Source organism: Arachis ipaensis, chromosome B6 (assembly GCF_059453495.1).
Source record: "Arachis ipaensis isolate K30076 ecotype BB chromosome B6, ASM5945349v1, whole genome shotgun sequence".
Classification (NCBI taxonomy): Eukaryota; Viridiplantae; Streptophyta; class Magnoliopsida; order Fabales; family Fabaceae; genus Arachis; species Arachis ipaensis.
The window spans coordinates 21,084,572-21,101,652 of NC_142441.1; the positions used below are offsets into that span (position 1 = coordinate 21,084,572).

At 37.6% G+C, this 17,081-nt stretch overlaps 1 non-coding gene across 1 annotated transcript; it reads left to right on the forward strand.

Moving 5' to 3' along the window:
• The first annotated feature begins 4,804 nt into the window (after positions 1–4,804).
• Positions 4,805–4,912, forward strand: LOC148554838 (small nucleolar RNA R71). Its single transcript, XR_015886751.1, has one exon. It is a non-coding gene; the product is annotated as a small nucleolar RNA R71 (small nucleolar RNA).
• The last annotated feature ends 12,169 nt before the right edge of the window (positions 4,913–17,081 follow it).

A 17,081-nucleotide genomic window follows, 5' to 3' on the forward strand; every position in this document is an offset into this window, starting at 1 on the left:
TATAGGAACTCAGAGTTCAGATAGTGTTATTGATTCTCCTAGTTCAGTATGTTGATTCTTGAACACAGCTACTTTATGAGTCTTGGCCGTGGCCCTAAGCACTTTGTTTTCCAGTATTACCGCCGGATACATAAATGTCACAGACACATAATTGGGTGAATCTTTTCAGATTGTGACTCAGCTTTGCTAAAGTCCCCAATTAGAGGTGTCCAGGGTTCTTAAGCACACTCTTTTTTTTTTTTGCTTTGGACCTTGACTTTAACCGCTCAGTCTCAAGTTTTCACTTGACACCTTCACGCCACAAGCATATGGTTAGGGACAACTTGGTTTAGCCGCTTAGGCCAGGATTTTATTCCTTTAGGCCCTCCTATCCACTGATGCTCAAAGCCTTGGGATCCTTTTTATTTACCCTTGCCTTTTAGTTTTAAGGGCTATTGGCTTTTTGCTCTTGCCTTTTGGTTTTAAGAGCTTTTGGCTTTTTCTGCTTGCTTTTTCTTTTTCTTTCTATTTTTTTCGCCAATTTTTTTTTCTGTAAGCTTTGTTCTTTGCTGCTTTTTCTTGCTTCAAGAATAATTTTTATGATTTTTCAGATTATCAAATAACATGTCTCCTTGTCATCATTCTTTCAAGAGCCAACATATTTAACATTCTTAAACAACAACTTCAAAAGACATATGCACTGTTCAAGCATTCATTCAGAAAACAAGAAGCATTGTCACCACTTCAATATAATTAAACTAAGTTGAAGGATAAATTCGAAACTCATGTACTTTTTGTTCTTTTGAATTAAAACAGTTTTCATTTAAGAGAGGTGATGGATTCATAGGACATTCATAACTTTAAGACAAAGTTACTAAATACTAATGATCATGTAATGAAGACACAAACATGGATAAGCACTTAACATAGAGAAAACGAAAAACAGAGAATGTAAGAACAAGGAATGATTCCACCTTAGTGATGGTGGCGTTTCCTTCTTGAGGAACCAATGATGTCCTTGAGCTCTTCTATGTCTCTTCCTTGTCTTTGTTGCTCCTCTCTCATTGATTTTTGATCTTCTCTTATTTCATGAAGGATGATGGAGTGCTCTTGATGTTCCACCCTTAATTGTCCCATGTTGGAACTTAATTCTCCTAGGGAGGTGTTGATTTGCTCCCAATAGTTTTGTGGAGGAAAATGCATTTGAGGCATCTCCGGGATCTCATGGTGATGAGCTTCATGCGTCTCTTGAGATCCATGAATGGGCTCTCTTGCTTGCTCCATCCTTTTCTTAGTGATGGGCTTCTCTTCCTCAATGGGAATGTCTCCTTCTATGAAAGCTCCAGCTGAGTAACATAGATGGCAAATAAGATGAGGAAAAGCTATCCTTGCCCAAGGAGAGGGCTTTTCGGCTATTTTGTAGAGTTCAAGGGAGATGACTTCATGAACTTCTACTTCTTCTCCAATCATGATGCTATGGATCATGATGGCCCGATCCACAGTAACTTCAGATCGGTTGCTAGTGGGGATGATGGAGCGTTGGATGAACTCCAACCATCCTCTAGCCACAGGCTTGAGGTCCAGTCTTCTTAATTGAACCGGCTTGCCTTTGGAGTCAATCTTCCATTGAGCTCCTTCCACACATATGTCCATGAGGACTTGGTCCAACCTTTGATTAAAGTTGACCCTTCTAGTGTAGGGGCGTGCATCTCCTTGCATCATAGGCAAGTTAAACGCCAACCTCACATTTTCCGGACTAAAATCTAAGTATTTCCCCCGAACCATGGTGAGATAATTCTTTGGGTTCGGGTTCTTACTTTGATCATGGTTCCTTGTGATCCATGCATTGGCATAGAACTCTTGAACCATTAGGATGCCGACTTGTTGGATAGGGTTTGTTAGAACTTCCCAACCTCTTCTTTGGATTTCATGTCGGATCTCCGGATACTCATTTCTCTTGAGCTTGAAAGGGACCTCGGGGATCACCTTCTTCTTGGCCACAACATCATAGAAGTGGTCTTGATGGGATTTGGAGATGAATCTTTCCATCTCCCATTACTCGGAGGTGGAAGCTTTTGTCTTCCCTTTCCCTTTTCTAGAGGATTCTCCGGTCTTGGGTGCAATCAATGGTAATGGAAAAACAAAAAGCTTATGCTTTTACCACACCAAACTTAGAATATTGCTCGCCCTCGAGCAAGAGAAGAAAGAATAGATGAAGAAGAAGAAGAAATGGAGAAGAGGGAGAGAGAGAGGTGTTTCGGCCAAGAAGGGGAAGAGAGGGTTGTGTTGTGTGAATTTGAAGAAGAATGGAGGGCTTTATATAGGGAAGGGTGGGGGGGGGGGTAAGGTTCGGCCATAAGGGTGGGTTTTGGGTGAGAAATTGATTTTGAATTTTGAAGGTAGGTGGGGTTTATGAGGTAGGTTTATGGGGAAGAGTGGATGAATGTGAGTGGTGAAGTGGTGATAGGGAAGAGAGATTGAGGTGATTGGTGAAGAGTTTTGGGGAAGAGTGTTTATGGGATTGTGTGAAAGAGGGGTGAGAAGAAGTGAGTGGAGGTAGGTGGGGATCCTGTGGAGTCCACAGATCCTGAGGTGATCCTGTGGGGTCCACAGATCCTGAGGTGTTCAAGGATTTACAACCTTGCACCAAATTAGGCATGCAAAATGCCCTTGCACACAACTCTGGGCGTTCAGCGCCAGATTGGTGCTTGTTCTGGGCGTTGAACGCCCATTTGTTGCCCATTTCTGGCGTTGAACGCCAGAACCATGCTTGTTCTGGGCGTTCAGCGCCAACTCTTCTCCAGGGTGCAATTCTAGCGTTCAAATGCCCAGATGCTGCCCATTTTGGGTGTTCAGCGCCAGAACCATGCTCTGTTCTGGCGTTGAACGCCAGCCAGATGCTTCTTACTGGCGTTTAAACGCCAGTAAGGTCTTCCTCCAGGGTGTGATTTTTTTTTCTGCTGTTTTTTATTCCGTTTTCAATTTTTATATTTATTTTGTGACTCCACATGATCATGAACCTAATAAAACATGAAAGAACAAGAAAAATAAAATTAGATAAATAAAAATTGGGTTGCCTCCCAACAAGCGCTTCTTTAATGTCAATAGCTTGACAGTGGGCTCTCATGGAGCCTCACAGATGTTCAGAGCATTGTTGAGACTTCCCAACACCAAACTTAGAGTTTGGATATGGGAGTTCAACACCAAACTTAGAGTTTGGTTGTGGCCTCCCAACACCAAACTTAGAGCTTGATTGTGGGGGCTCTGGTTGACTCTGTTTTGAGAGAAGCTTTTTATGCTTCCTCTTCATGTTTACAGAAGGATGACCTCGAGTGTTAAACACAAGGGAGTCCTCATTCAATTGAAGGACTAGTTCACCTCTGTCAACATCAATCACAGCTCTTGCTGTGGCTAGGAAGGGCCTTCCAAGGATGATGGATTCATCCTCATCCTTCCCAGTATCTAGGACTATGAAATCAGCATGGATGTAAAGGCCTTCAACCTTTACTAACACATCCTCTACTTGTCCATAAGCCTGTTTTCTTGAATTGTCTACCATCTCTAATGAGATTTTAGTAGCTTGCACCCCAAAGATTCCCAGTTTCTCTATTACAGAGAGGGGCATGAGGTTTATCCCTAAACCAAGGTCACACAGAGCCTTTTCAAAGATCATGTTGCCTATGGTACAAGGTATTACGAACTTTCCAGGATCCTGTTTCTTCTAAGGCAATGTCAGTTGGTCCAGATCACTTAGTTCATTGGTGACCAAGGGAGGTTCATCTTCCCAAGTCTCAATACCAAATAATTTGGCATTCAGCTTCATGATTGCACCAAGGTACTTGGTAACTTACTCTTCAGTAACATCCTCATTCTCTTCAGAAGATGAATACTCGTCAGAGCTCATGAAGGGCATAAGGAGGTTCAATGGAATCTCTATGGTCTCTAGATGAGTCTCAGATTCCTTTGGTTCCTCAAAGGGAAACTCCTTATTGATCACTGGACATCCCAGGAGGTCTTCCTCACTGGGATTTACGTCCTCCCCTTCCTCTCCAGGTTCGGCCGTGTTGACTATGTCAATGGCCTTGCACTCTCCTTTTGGATTTTCTTCTGTATTGCTTGGGAGAGTACTAGGAGGGATTTCAATGATCCTTTTACTCAGCTGGCCCACTTGTGCCTCCAAATTTCTAATGGAGGACCTTGTTTCATTCATGAAATTTACAGTGGCCTTAGATAGATCAGAGACTAAGTTTGCTAAATTAGAGGTATTTTGTTCAGAGTTCTCTGTCTGTTGCTGAGTGGATGATGGAAAAGGTTTACTATTGTTAAACCTATATCTTCCACCATTATTAAAGCCTTGTTGAGGCCTTTGTTGATCCTTCTATGAGAGATTTGGGTGATTTTTCCATGAGGGGTTATAGGTGTTTCCATAAGGTTCACCCATGTAATTCACCTCTGCTATTGCAGGGATTTCAGGATCATAAGTTTCTTCTTCAGAAGATGCCTCTTGAGTACTGTTGGATGCAGCTTGCATTCCATTCAGACTCTGAGAAATCATATTGACTTGCTGAGTCAATATTTTATTCTGAGCCAATATGGCATTCAGAGTATCAATTTCAAGAACTCCCTTCTTCTGAGGCGTCCCATTATTCACAGGATTCCTCTCAGAAGTGTACATGAACTGGTTGTTAGCAACCATGTCAATGAGTTCTTGAGCTTCTGCAGGCATTTTCTTTAGGTGAATGGATCCACCTGCAGAAGTATCCAATGACATCTTAGCCAATTCAGATAGACCATCATAGAATATATCCAGGATGGTCCATTCTGAAAGCATGTCAGAAGGACACTTTTTGGTCAGTTCTTTGTATCTCTCCCAAGCTTCATAGAGGGATTCACCTTCTTTCTGTCTGAAGGTTTGAACATCCACTCTAAGCTTACTCAGCTTTTGAGGAGGAAAGAACTTGGCTAAGAAAGCCTTGACCAGCTTATCCCAAGAGTTCAGGCTATCCTTAGGTTGAGAGTCCAACCATATTCTAGCTCTGTCTCTTACAGCAAAAGGGAAAAGCATGAGCCTGTAGACTTCAAGATCTACTCCATTAGTCTTAACAGTATCACATATCTGCAAGAATTCAGTTAAGAACTGAAAAGGATCTTCAGATGGAAGTCCATGAAACTTGCAGTTCTGCTGCATCAGAGAAACTAATTGAGGCTTCAGCTCAAAATTGTTTGCTCCAATGGCAGGAATGGAGATGCTTCTTCCATGTAAATTGGAATTAGGTGCAGTAAAGTCACCAAGCATCCTCCTTGCATTATTATTATTTTTGGCTGCCATCTCCTCTTCCTGTTCGAAAATTCCTGACAGGTGCTTGTTGGATAGTTGTAATTTAGCTTCTCTTAGTTTCCTCTTCAGAGTCTTTTCAGGTTCTGGATCTGCTTCAACAAGAATATTCTTGTCCTTGCTCCTGCTCATATGAAAAAGAGGAAACAGAAAAATAATAATAATAGGGATCTTTTTTGCCCAAGTATAGAGGTTTCCTTAGGTGAGTGGAAGAAAGGAAGAGTAGAAGAAAAGAATGTAAAGAAAGAAACACAAGGGTGAGGAGAGCAGAGATGTGAGATGAAGAGAAGTGTTAGTAGATGAATAAACACATAGAAGGAGATGAAAGAGAAGGATTTTCGAAAATTATTTTTGAAAAAGGGTTAGTGATTTTCGAAAATGATTTTTTTGATAAAGGTTAGTAATTTTCAAAAATTAGGAATAAAATTAAAATCAAGAAATAATTAGTTAATTAAAAAGAATTTTTTGAAAAAGAGGGAGATATTTTCGAAAATTAGAGAAAGAGAGAGTTAGTTAGGTAGTTTTGAAAAAGATAAGAAACAAACAAAAAGTTAGTTAGTTAGTTGAAACAAATTTTGAAAATCAATTTTTGAAAAGATAAGAAGATAAGAAGTTAGAAAAGATATTTTAAAATCAAATTTTGAAAAAGATATGATTTTGAAAAAGATAAGATAAAAAGATATTTTTGAAAAGATATGATTGAAATTAGTTTTGAAAAAGATTTGATTTTTAAAATCACAATTAATGACTTGATTCACAAGAAATCACAAGATATGATTCTAGAACTTAAAGTTTGAATCTTTCTTAACAAGTAAGTAACAAACTTGAAATTTTTGAATCAAAACATTAATTGATGAAGATATTTTCGAAAATTTGATGTAAAATTAAGAAAAAGATTTTTGAAAAATATTTTTAAAATTTTCGAAAATAAATAAGAAAAGTGAAAAAGATATGATTTTTGAAAAAAATTTTGAAAAAGATAAGATTTTCAAATTGAAAATTTGATTTGACTCATAAGAAACAACTAGATTTTAAAAATTTTTTTGAAAAAGTCAACTCAAATTTTCGAATTTTATGAGAGAAAAAGGGGAAGATATTTTTTTGATTTTTGAATTTTTAATGATGAGAGAGAAGAACATGAAAATGATGCAATGCATGAAGATTTTTAGATCAAAACAATGAATGCATGCAAGAATGGTATGAATGTCAAGATGAACACCAAGAACACTTTGAAGATCATGATGAACATCAAGAACATATTTTTGAAAATTTTTATATGCAAAGAAAACATGCAAGACACCAAACTTAGAAATCTTTCATGTTCAGACACTATGAATGCAAAAATGCACATGAAAAACAAGAAAAGACACAAAACAAGAAAGCATCAAGATCAAACAAGAAGACTTACCGAGAACAACTTGAAGATCATGAAGAACACTATGAATGCATGAATTTTCGAAAAATGCAAGATGAACATGCAATTGACACCAAACTTATAACATGACACATGACTCAAACAAGAAACACAAAAATATTTTTTTGATTTTTTTTATTTTCTAATTTTTTTGGTATTTTTCGAAAATTAATGTGAAAAAGAAAAATAAGGATTTCAAAATTTTTAATATGAATTCCAGGAATCTTTCACTCTTAGCCTAAAGCTCCAATCTGAGGGTTAGGCATGGCTTAATAGCCAGCCAAGCTTTAGTATGGAATTACATGCATTGAAGTGATTAGTTGAAGCCTCAGTCCAAACGAATTTAGACATGGCTTTACATCCAGCCAGGATTCAACAAATCATCATGAAACACTAGAATGCATTCTTAAAAACTCTGAAGAAAAATATATTTTTGAAAACATTTTTTTTCGAAAATTTATTTGAAGAAAAACGAAAACAAAGAAAAATTTTTGAAAATTTTTTGAAAATAAAACAGAAAGAAAGTTACCTAATCTGAGCAACAAGATGAACTGTCAGTTGTCCAAACTCGAACAATCCCCGGCAACGGCGCCAAAAACTTGGTGCACGGAATTGTGATCTCAGGCAACGGCACCAGAAACTCTGTACGCACGTCTTAATAAATCGTTTTTCATTCACAACTTCGATACAACTAACCAGCAAGTGCACTGGGTCGTCCAAGTAATAAACCTTACGTGAGTAAAGGTCGATCCCACGGAGATTGTTGGTATGAAGCAAGCTATGGTCACCTTGTAAATCTCAGTCAGGCGGATATAAAATAGTTATGGAGTTTTCGAACATAAATAATAAATAGATAGAAAATAAGGATAGAAACACTTATGTATATCATTGGTGAGAATTTCAGATAAGTGTATAGAGATGCTTTCGTTCCTCTGAACCTCTGCTTTCCTGCTGTCTTCATCCAATCAGTCTTACTCCTTTCCATGGCTAGCTTTATGTAAGGACATCACCGTTGTTAATGGCTACTTTTTATCCTCTCTGGAAAATGGTCCGATGCGCTGTCACTGCATGGCTAATCGTCTGGAGGCATCACCCTTGTCAATGGCTGCATCCCATCCTCTTGTGAAAATGGTCCAAATGCTCTGTCACAGCACGGCTAATCATCTGAGGTTCTCGATCATACTGGAATAGGATTCACCCTCCTTTTGCGTCTGTCACTACGCCCAGCACTCGCGAGTTTGAAGTTCGTCACAGTCATTCAATCCCAGAGTCCTACTCGGAATACCATAGACAAGGTTTAGACTTTCCGGACTCTCATGAATGCCGCCATTAATCTAGCTTATACCACGAAGATTCTGATTAAGAGATCTAAGAGATACTCATTCAATCTAAGGTAGAACGGAAGTGGTTGTCAGGCACGCATTCATAGGGAATGATGATGATTGTCACGTTCATCACATTCAGGTTGAAGTGCGAATGAATATCTTAGAAGCGGAATAAGTTGAATTGAATAGAAAAACAATAGTACTTTGCATTAATCTTTGAGGAACAGCAGAGCTCCACACCTTAATCTATGGAGTGTAGAAACTCTACCGTTTGAAAATACATAAGTGAAAGGTTCAGGCATGGCCGAATGGCCAGCCCCCATGATCTAAGAACTAGGCGTCCAAAGATGTTCCAAAGATGTCTAATACAATAGTAAAAAGTCCTATTTATACTAAACTAGTTACTAGGGTTTACAGAAGTAAGTAATTGATGCATAAATCCACTTCCGGGGCCCACTTGGTGTGTGCTTGGGCTGAGTTTGAATGTTACACGTGTAGAGGTCAATCTTGGAGTTGAACGCCAGTTTGTAACGTATTTCTGGCGTTCAACTCTGGCTTGTGATGTGTTTCTGGCGTTTAACTCCAGACAGCAGCGTAGAATTGGCGTTCAACGCCCTTTTACGTTGTCTAAACTCGGTCAAAGTATGGACTATTATATATTGCTGGAAAGCCCTGAATGTCTACCTTCCAACGCAATTAAAAGCGCGCCATTTTGAGTTCTGTAGCTCCAGAAAATCCACTTTGAGTGCAGGGAGGTCAGAATCCAACAGCATTAGCAGTCCTTCTTCAACCTCTGAATCTGATTCTTGCTCAAGTCCCTTAATTTCAGCCAGAAAATACCTGAAATCACAGAAAAACACAAAAACTCATAGTAAAGTCCAGAAATGTGAATTTAACATAAAAACTAATGAAAACATCCCTAAAAGTAACCAGATTCTACTAAAAACATACTAAAAACAATGCCAAAAAGCGTATAAATTATCCGCTCATCAATGTAGCAACCAACAAACTCCTTGATAAGGACTTTGACAAGTGTACCAAATCGATTCAAGTAATATTATGGTGAGTATATATCGTTCCCACAAGAATTAAAGGATTGAGTAAACAATGTCTAATTGAAACCCTAATTAGATTAATGAACTTTTGTAAAAGGAAGAATTGAACTTAAAATAATATAAAAAAAAACGGATGAATGATGAGATGGATTGACAGTAGATAAAGATGTTAGGGGTTTATAGATGTTTAATTCTCAAGAAGGATATATTCATGTTTACTTCCTTGACTCATGCATAGATATTTTCACGACAAATCGTATGTAATCAAACCACAATTTCTTGATGATTTAATTTCTCTTATCTTAACTAATAGCCAGTTCCTTGGTCAATTAGTTAGTATTAAGAGGATTAACGTGCAATTCTGATTCAATGTCATATAACATTTAAAACTATTACTAGTCAATTGAAAAGTTACGAGAATGAATTTCAAAATAATCCCAAAAATAACTTTCCTAAAATAATTAAGGAATTCAAGACAGACTAGAGATATTTTTCAATACCTTTAATCATTTAGAATAAAATGAAATCCAAGTTCTTAAAAAGTATCAATGCATTAATCAAGATAAAAGAATAATCATTATCAATCTATAAAACTAAACAGAGCTCGTAACCCTAACATAAAAGAATTAGTGACTCATGGAAATAAACGAAAACAAAAGATAAAATATGCTAACGAATGCTAGATACCGAAATTGCTCATCTCCAACTTATTTATAATCTAATCCTAACCTAAATTTTAAATTTAAACTAAACCTAATCTCATCATTCCTAAAAAATATCAACTAAATGTAATCTTTCAAATTTAAATTAACTGAGATCTAATCTTGGTGAATTCTTGGAGTGAACCATGTCAAATATCCATGTTGTTGAGTGAAGATTGGGCCTGAGTGCATGGGCGCTGGGCGCCAGCCCATGGCGCTAGGTGCTAGGAAGTTGTTGCTTTGTTTTTCTTCGAAGGCGTTAGGCGCCAGGGTTGGGCGCTTGGCGCCAGGGCCTTGGGTGTAAGAAAATCTTGAGCACTAAGAGTTGGTGTTGGGTGCCAGGAATTGGGTGCCCGAGTGCCCCACCATGTTTTCTTCATGAGCGCCCTTCTTCATTGTTCCATGGGCGTGGGCGCCCTACCTTTGTTGCTTCATGGGCTTAAATTTTCTTGAAAATATCATCAGCACACAACAACTCTCAAAAAACTTGATGCATGGCAGAAGTTAACCAATTTAGAGATTTCAATTAAGAGACAGCGTTGCATGTATAGCTCTTAACCAGCTAAGATCTGCCTCACCAATTTAAAAAGGGTTGTCACAAAATTTTAGAAATAAAATACTGGGAGTATGAGTCCCAGGTCGTCTCCCAACGAGTTGCAGAAAAGAGTGCTAATTTATTAATCAGAAAATTCCCAGAAAGTTGAGTTTGATAATGAGCAATTAAAATAATTGTAAATTAAGGCAATAAAAATAAACTAAGAATAATTATTGATACTCTGAATAAAAGGCCTTGACTGGGGGAATAACTAAGTGAAACTTCTATCATTGTTGGGATCTTCTCAAGTGTGGTGTAAAAGGGTTGTTGTTCTCACTCGATTTTCCCTTACTAAATAAGGAAGGGTATGGTGATTGAACTAACTCTCACCCTCAGATCCTAGCCCTCTCCCTTGGGGAGGTCTAGTGTTAGAAGGTATGAAATTAGCCAACAACGTCCAGTTTAACCAAGCACTTGAGCATTCCAACTCAAGTATCACCTCTTAATCAACCTCCATGTCAAGTAGAAATTCTACTCCATTAACATGAAATTAATAATCATAAAAATATGAGAAGACATAATTAATTAAAATAAAATAGAGAATTAAAATTAATTAAAATAAAAATAACTTCATATATTAATAAATTCAAAATGTAACATAATTAATTGAATAGAGTCAATGAGTAACTAATTAAAATAAAGGAATAAGGAAACAAACTAAAGTAATGTCTTCAACGGAGGTAATAACTTTTAGCATCCAAAAATCCAAGCAAAAGCATAAACTATCAATGTAATGCAAATCGAAAAACTCATATCTGAAACTAAGAGCAATCCTAATGTGTGAATCTCAATGTGTGTGGATGCCTGTTGAGTCTCTGCATGTTCCCTAGGTTTAATCTGTGTTTCTGGGCCAAAAATTGGGTCAAAAAGTGGCCCGAAATCTCCCCCAGCATATTCTGTTATTTTTGTAGATCGCGCAGGTCACGCGTACGTGTCGTCCACGCGTTCGGGTCAGTCAGCGATTTTCCTTGTCACGCGTTCGCGTGGTTCACGCGTTCGCGTCACTCGTGCAGACTCCAATCCACGCGTTTGCGTCAGGCACGCGTCTGCATCATTGCGAATTCTTCACTTCACGCGTTCTCGTGGGCCATGCGCTCGCGTCATTGCTCGTTGGTCATCTCCTTAGTTTCTTGTGTTCCTTCCATTTTTGCAAGCCTCCTCTCCAATTTCCAAGCCATTCATGCCCTATGAAGCCTGAAACACTTAACACACGGATCACGACATCGAATGGAATAAAGGAGAATTAAAATACATAATTAAAAGTCTCTGAGAAGCAAGTTTTCAACCATGGAGTGATTTTGGGAAGGAATCGTAAATACATGCTTATCATATGAATAAGTGGGTAAAGAATTGATAAAACCACACAATTAAACACAATATAAATCATAAAATAATGGTTTATCAAAACTCCAAATGAAATAGATTAGCTGTGAAAACCTCAATCAACCTGAGAAAAACTACTAATATTTATTAAAATAAATACTAAAAAATTACTAAAGATTCTAAGGCATCACTCCTTCTTATTTTTCTTCGTCGCGACCTCTACCTTCTTCCTCATTCTTCCTCCGATCAACCTCTATCTCTACCTCACTTCAATGGCGTTGCCCTCCTCCTTCCTCCTTCTTCTCTCTCTTCTAAAAATAGATAGGTAAAAGAATGCGTGAGAATTCTGGCGGATTCCAAATAATAAAACTGTTGTTGGTGGAACTATTCTAAGAAATGATGTCGTCGGTGGAGAAATCGTCAACCATGTCATACGTCTTCAACAAGAACGGTGTCAGTCCACCTCTTTCTCCTACTTCGGTGGACTGTGGCACTCCTCCCTCCATTCTATATCCTATTAGAAAATCTTCTCCTTCTCGAAATAATTTTAGAGAGAGAAAATAGAAAAGAAAGAAGACTTGCAATTCTGATTCTAATCGGAATAAAAATGAGACTGTTTAGAGAGAGAGAAGGGGATATTTGAATGCACTGTTATTTGTGTGGCATGTTGATGGTTGTTGGCTTGGTGAAAAAATATTTCATTATCAGAAGGACCTTATAAATAATGAGTATTATGAATTCGAAATACATATTTGAGGAGATTAGGGAAGAAGAAGAGATTGATGGATACTAATAAAGAAGAGATGAGAGTTAAAAAAATTAGAGTTAAAAAAAGTTGAAATTGAAATATTTTTAAAATTATAAAAATTATAAGTATGGGTAATTTTTGTAATTATAATAATTATTAACTAACACGTTAGCGTTTAATCTTAACTCCAGATAACTCAATTGAGAATCAGTTATTTTTGTCAAAATTAATTCTATTTTAATTTTCTTTTTACAATAACATCTTTTAAGATCATTTTTGTGATCTTTTGATACTAAATTTGCATTTACCTCATAACCTTATTATTCTCTACATAACCCAGTAAAGAGGATATAATGAGTGTTTTAATGATCCTAACTGATACGTACGTCATACCTTGCCCAAAGTTGAAATAAATTCGGACACGAAAGCCATGACTTATGTAACAAACTAAATCAAGGTAACAATAGAATCACAAAATTGACACAGCAAGAAAGGCGGAACCTACTGAGAATATCGACAGTGTTCGAATCAAGCATAATAGGCTTACTCTTTATAAGAAGGGAGAAACAACGTGAAAGGGGTAGCTCCAGAAAAGAATCATACATTCACACCTTCTTATTTACTTGTAATTTGCTTCTTTATTAAGATTATTCCACTAACTTGAGCGTCGGAGTACCTTTTGCAGGTATCCCCGCTCGTTGTGTTCTGGTTGAACCCGATGAGTAGTTCTTCCAACGGATCAACCCGCTACTCTAAGGAGGTGCTATAACTCGGCGGAACCTTCACGGATAGAACATTTGGAGCCTATCGTGGGGCCATAGACTAACCCCACCATATTTGTTTCCTTTAATTGTGCACTCTTTTGACAGGGACTTTGATCATGGTCGACAATGGGATCCCACAACTGTCGCAATCCGAGTTGTTGGTGCAAAATTGACAACACAAACACAAATGCAAGATCAGCCGAGCTTGATATTGCAGAAGAAGATAGTGAGGTCACCATCCTCAGACAAAGGGCAATGCAACAATTGAATGAACGAAAGTATAACAGTAGAGTAGTTCCCGAGTTTTTCAAAAAGGTGATCTTGTTATTCGGCGAACAGAAGAAGCAAGGAGACCACCAGGATATGGCAAGCTAGCTGCAACTTGGGAAGGCTCCTATCGAATCGCAAAAGTGCTCGGCATGAGGGCTTATTTGTTACAAATGTTGAAGGGAGACCCAATTTTTGGTTCATGGAGTGTTTCATCACTTAAATTATATCAGGCATAATTCTAATGTTCACGGTGAATGAAGGTACTCTTTTTCACACTCATGAGTTTTTTTTTTTCACATTGGGTTTTGCTCAGAGAGGGTTTTAATGAGGCCAGACGTCCATCAAACTTATGTATTTTTCAAATATAATAAAGAAAGTCAACAATACGATTTTCTTTGCCTATTTTCAAAAGACAATTTGACATTTACTGGCAAATCATTCAAACTGCTGATAAACCAGCTAAAGTACCAGCCGAGCTTCATACTCGGATAATGTCAAAAAAACAATACAAAGTAAATCGATCTTATAAATCAGCAATAACAAATTGACAATTCAAAATAAACAAGTCCATACAAGCTAAATAAGCTATTACAAAGCCAAATCAACCCTCCTTCTCACCAATACTTGAGCTCTCACCTCTCCCTTTGCCCATAGCATCGTCATCAACCAACTTTTCGTTCACGACCACTTTTGTCACATCCAACTTCTTCACATCTGTTTCAGAAAATAAAACTCTAACCTGAGACACTGCTTGGTCAAACCCTTGAGTAAAAGCTTCATAAACCTCAGTCTCCAACTCTTTCACTCGAGCAACAAGCTGCTCCTTCTCAACCTTCAACTCCTTCAATTCATGCTCCATTGACTGCTGATGACCTTTAATACTGCTCAACTCTGAATCCTTTAGTTTCAGAGATGAGGTAGTTTGATAACTTTCCTTTCCTTATCATCTACAACCTTAGTCAACTCCTCGATTGACACAGCATCCCTCTTTTCCTTTTCAAAAGCAAGCTCTTGTGTCTGACTAACTGACACAAGGCGAGCTCCAATAACCTGAAAAAGACATCAGTCAAACAAAGCCAAATTGAAAATCACTATGAATAAAAGTGATATACTTGCAGAAAGTGGCTAGCACCTATATGACCAACTTCATTGATCATTCTAACATTGGTAGGAAACTAACTGAATTGATCAGCAAGGGCCATAAAAAGAAACAATTTAGACCAAAGAGATTTCACATAGTCATCTTTCAAATACTCATGTAACTTTTTTGTGACTCATAAGCAGTCTCCACCAATCCAAGATTCACGTCATTCTTGTCCTTCAGATTGATCATCTCGGCCGTCTTCTCCTTAATAGTCGGCTGTCCCCTTTTTTGCTTACCTTTCAGTTGCAGCTCGAATTGCACATCACCTGCACCAGCTTCCTTATCCACATTCGTAATCGACCCCTCTTTTTCATTTTTCTTCATCTATTTGAAAAATTATTTTAGACCAACCGTTGTTATGGTCGACGCTTTTTCTCTTACACCATCACCAAAACAATATTACGTTTGTATACAAACAATGATACCAATGTATCCTAGTGAACCTACAGTTACTTATATAGTCCAGTACCGCCTGCTTATCTGTGTCCTGTTTCAACAATTAGCAACATATAACAACTCCTTAGATTCCATTTCAAAAATTAAAAACTCCTTTACTAAATTATCATTGGTACACCTATCTTTAACATCTAAGATCTGCATAGGCTCAGGAGACCAAGAAAGGGAAAATATCTCCTCTAAAAATTCGTTCAAATGAAACGAAAATTCATCCAAGGCACTCCTAATTTTCACAAACATTACACCACATTGAAAGTTAGAAAAAAGAAGCCTAACACCAAGTTTCGTAAGCAAACAACTATACAAATAAAAATAAGGCCAATCGCGCAACTTCTCACATACGCAATCACTCTCCTTACATGGCAACACTTCTATCTTAATCTGACTCCCCTTTCTGACCCACACGCCAAGAATAAAAAACATTCACAGAATTAATATCGTCAAACCGGAAAACCTAACTCTTCACACTCTCGCCCACCCAACAGCAAAGATCACTCTCATATACTTTAACTTTTTCTTACCCATCTTTCTCGCACAAAGTCAAACACAAGAGAACTAAAGAAGAAGGCAAAATGAAAAAGCAAAACTAATCTTTTTTACTCATTTGCAGAGAATGGGGGATTAAACTCTTTTCCTTCAAAACTTCAACACAAAATTAACTTCGGGAAAGGAACAAATTTTAAGACAACAGTGGGTTACTAAACGGTGCATCCTCCATCTCCCTTTGTTTTTAATCCAAACCATTCATAAAAAATTATTCAAGGAGTTATTTGATCAAACGCACAGGGATACATCAAGTCTCGCGTCGCATGTCATATCTATTAAGTCATAAGGGGCACGTGGAAGTTGGTGTCATGTTCATACATAAAAAAAATATACAAAAGTAGATTTTTCAAATTCACCAAAGGAACCAGTTCGAGCTTGGGTGCTGGGGACCTCCAACACGCACCACATCAAATGGCCGAGATATACAAATAAAAGCTCAGCCTACTTCTTTCCCTTTAGGATAGGTCAAGCTTGGGGGCTATGATACGTATGTTATACCTCGGCCACAAATTGCTATAAACTCGAACATAAAAGCCACAACTCACGTAATTAACCAAATTGAGATAACAATAGAATCACAAAATTGATACGGCAAGAAACGCGAAACCTATCGAGAATATCGACAGAGTTCGAGTCAAGCATAACGGGCTCTAACTATTTATAAGGAGCAAGGTTGCGAGAGCCGGATCGGTCAATAAACCGGTAAGGTTACTGGTTTACTAGTTTACTAGTTTGACCGGAGTTCAATCGGTTTAATTAAATATTAAATAAAATTATTAAAAAACCTATATATAATTTCAAATATATAAATTCAACCTATAATCTTTCAACAATGGAGCTGAAATGCTCGAGTTTCATGCTTTCTAAGACCAAAAGAAATAACTTAATAAGAGAATTTTTGGCAGAAATCCTTTAAAAAATTGGCCGGTTTTGCGCGGTTCAGTGGTTAACCACCAGTTCGATCGGTTTTTTGCCAACGGTTTATGAGGCTAATCGAACTGGTCTGGTAATCAGTTTCCGATTAATCGGGTTGAACCGGCCAATCCGGTTTAGTTTCAAAACTATGATAAAGAGGAAGAAACAACCTGAAAGGGATAATTCCAAAAAAGAATCATACATTCACACCTTCTTATTTATTTATTCACTTGTAATTCGCTTCTTTATTAAGATCATTCCATTAATTTGAGTGTCAGAATACTTTTTGTAGATATTTCTATCCGCTGCGTTCTACTTAAAATAGACAAATAATTTTGCTAACAGATCAATCCGCCACTCTAAGAAGGTGCAATAACTCGGTGGAACCTTCACGGACAAACCACTAACCATCTCAACTTGGAATTGGAATTGAAATATGTAAGCTTCCTATGATGCATGGATATTGACACGGACATAGGACACGACACAACACGGAATACGTCGACACGCA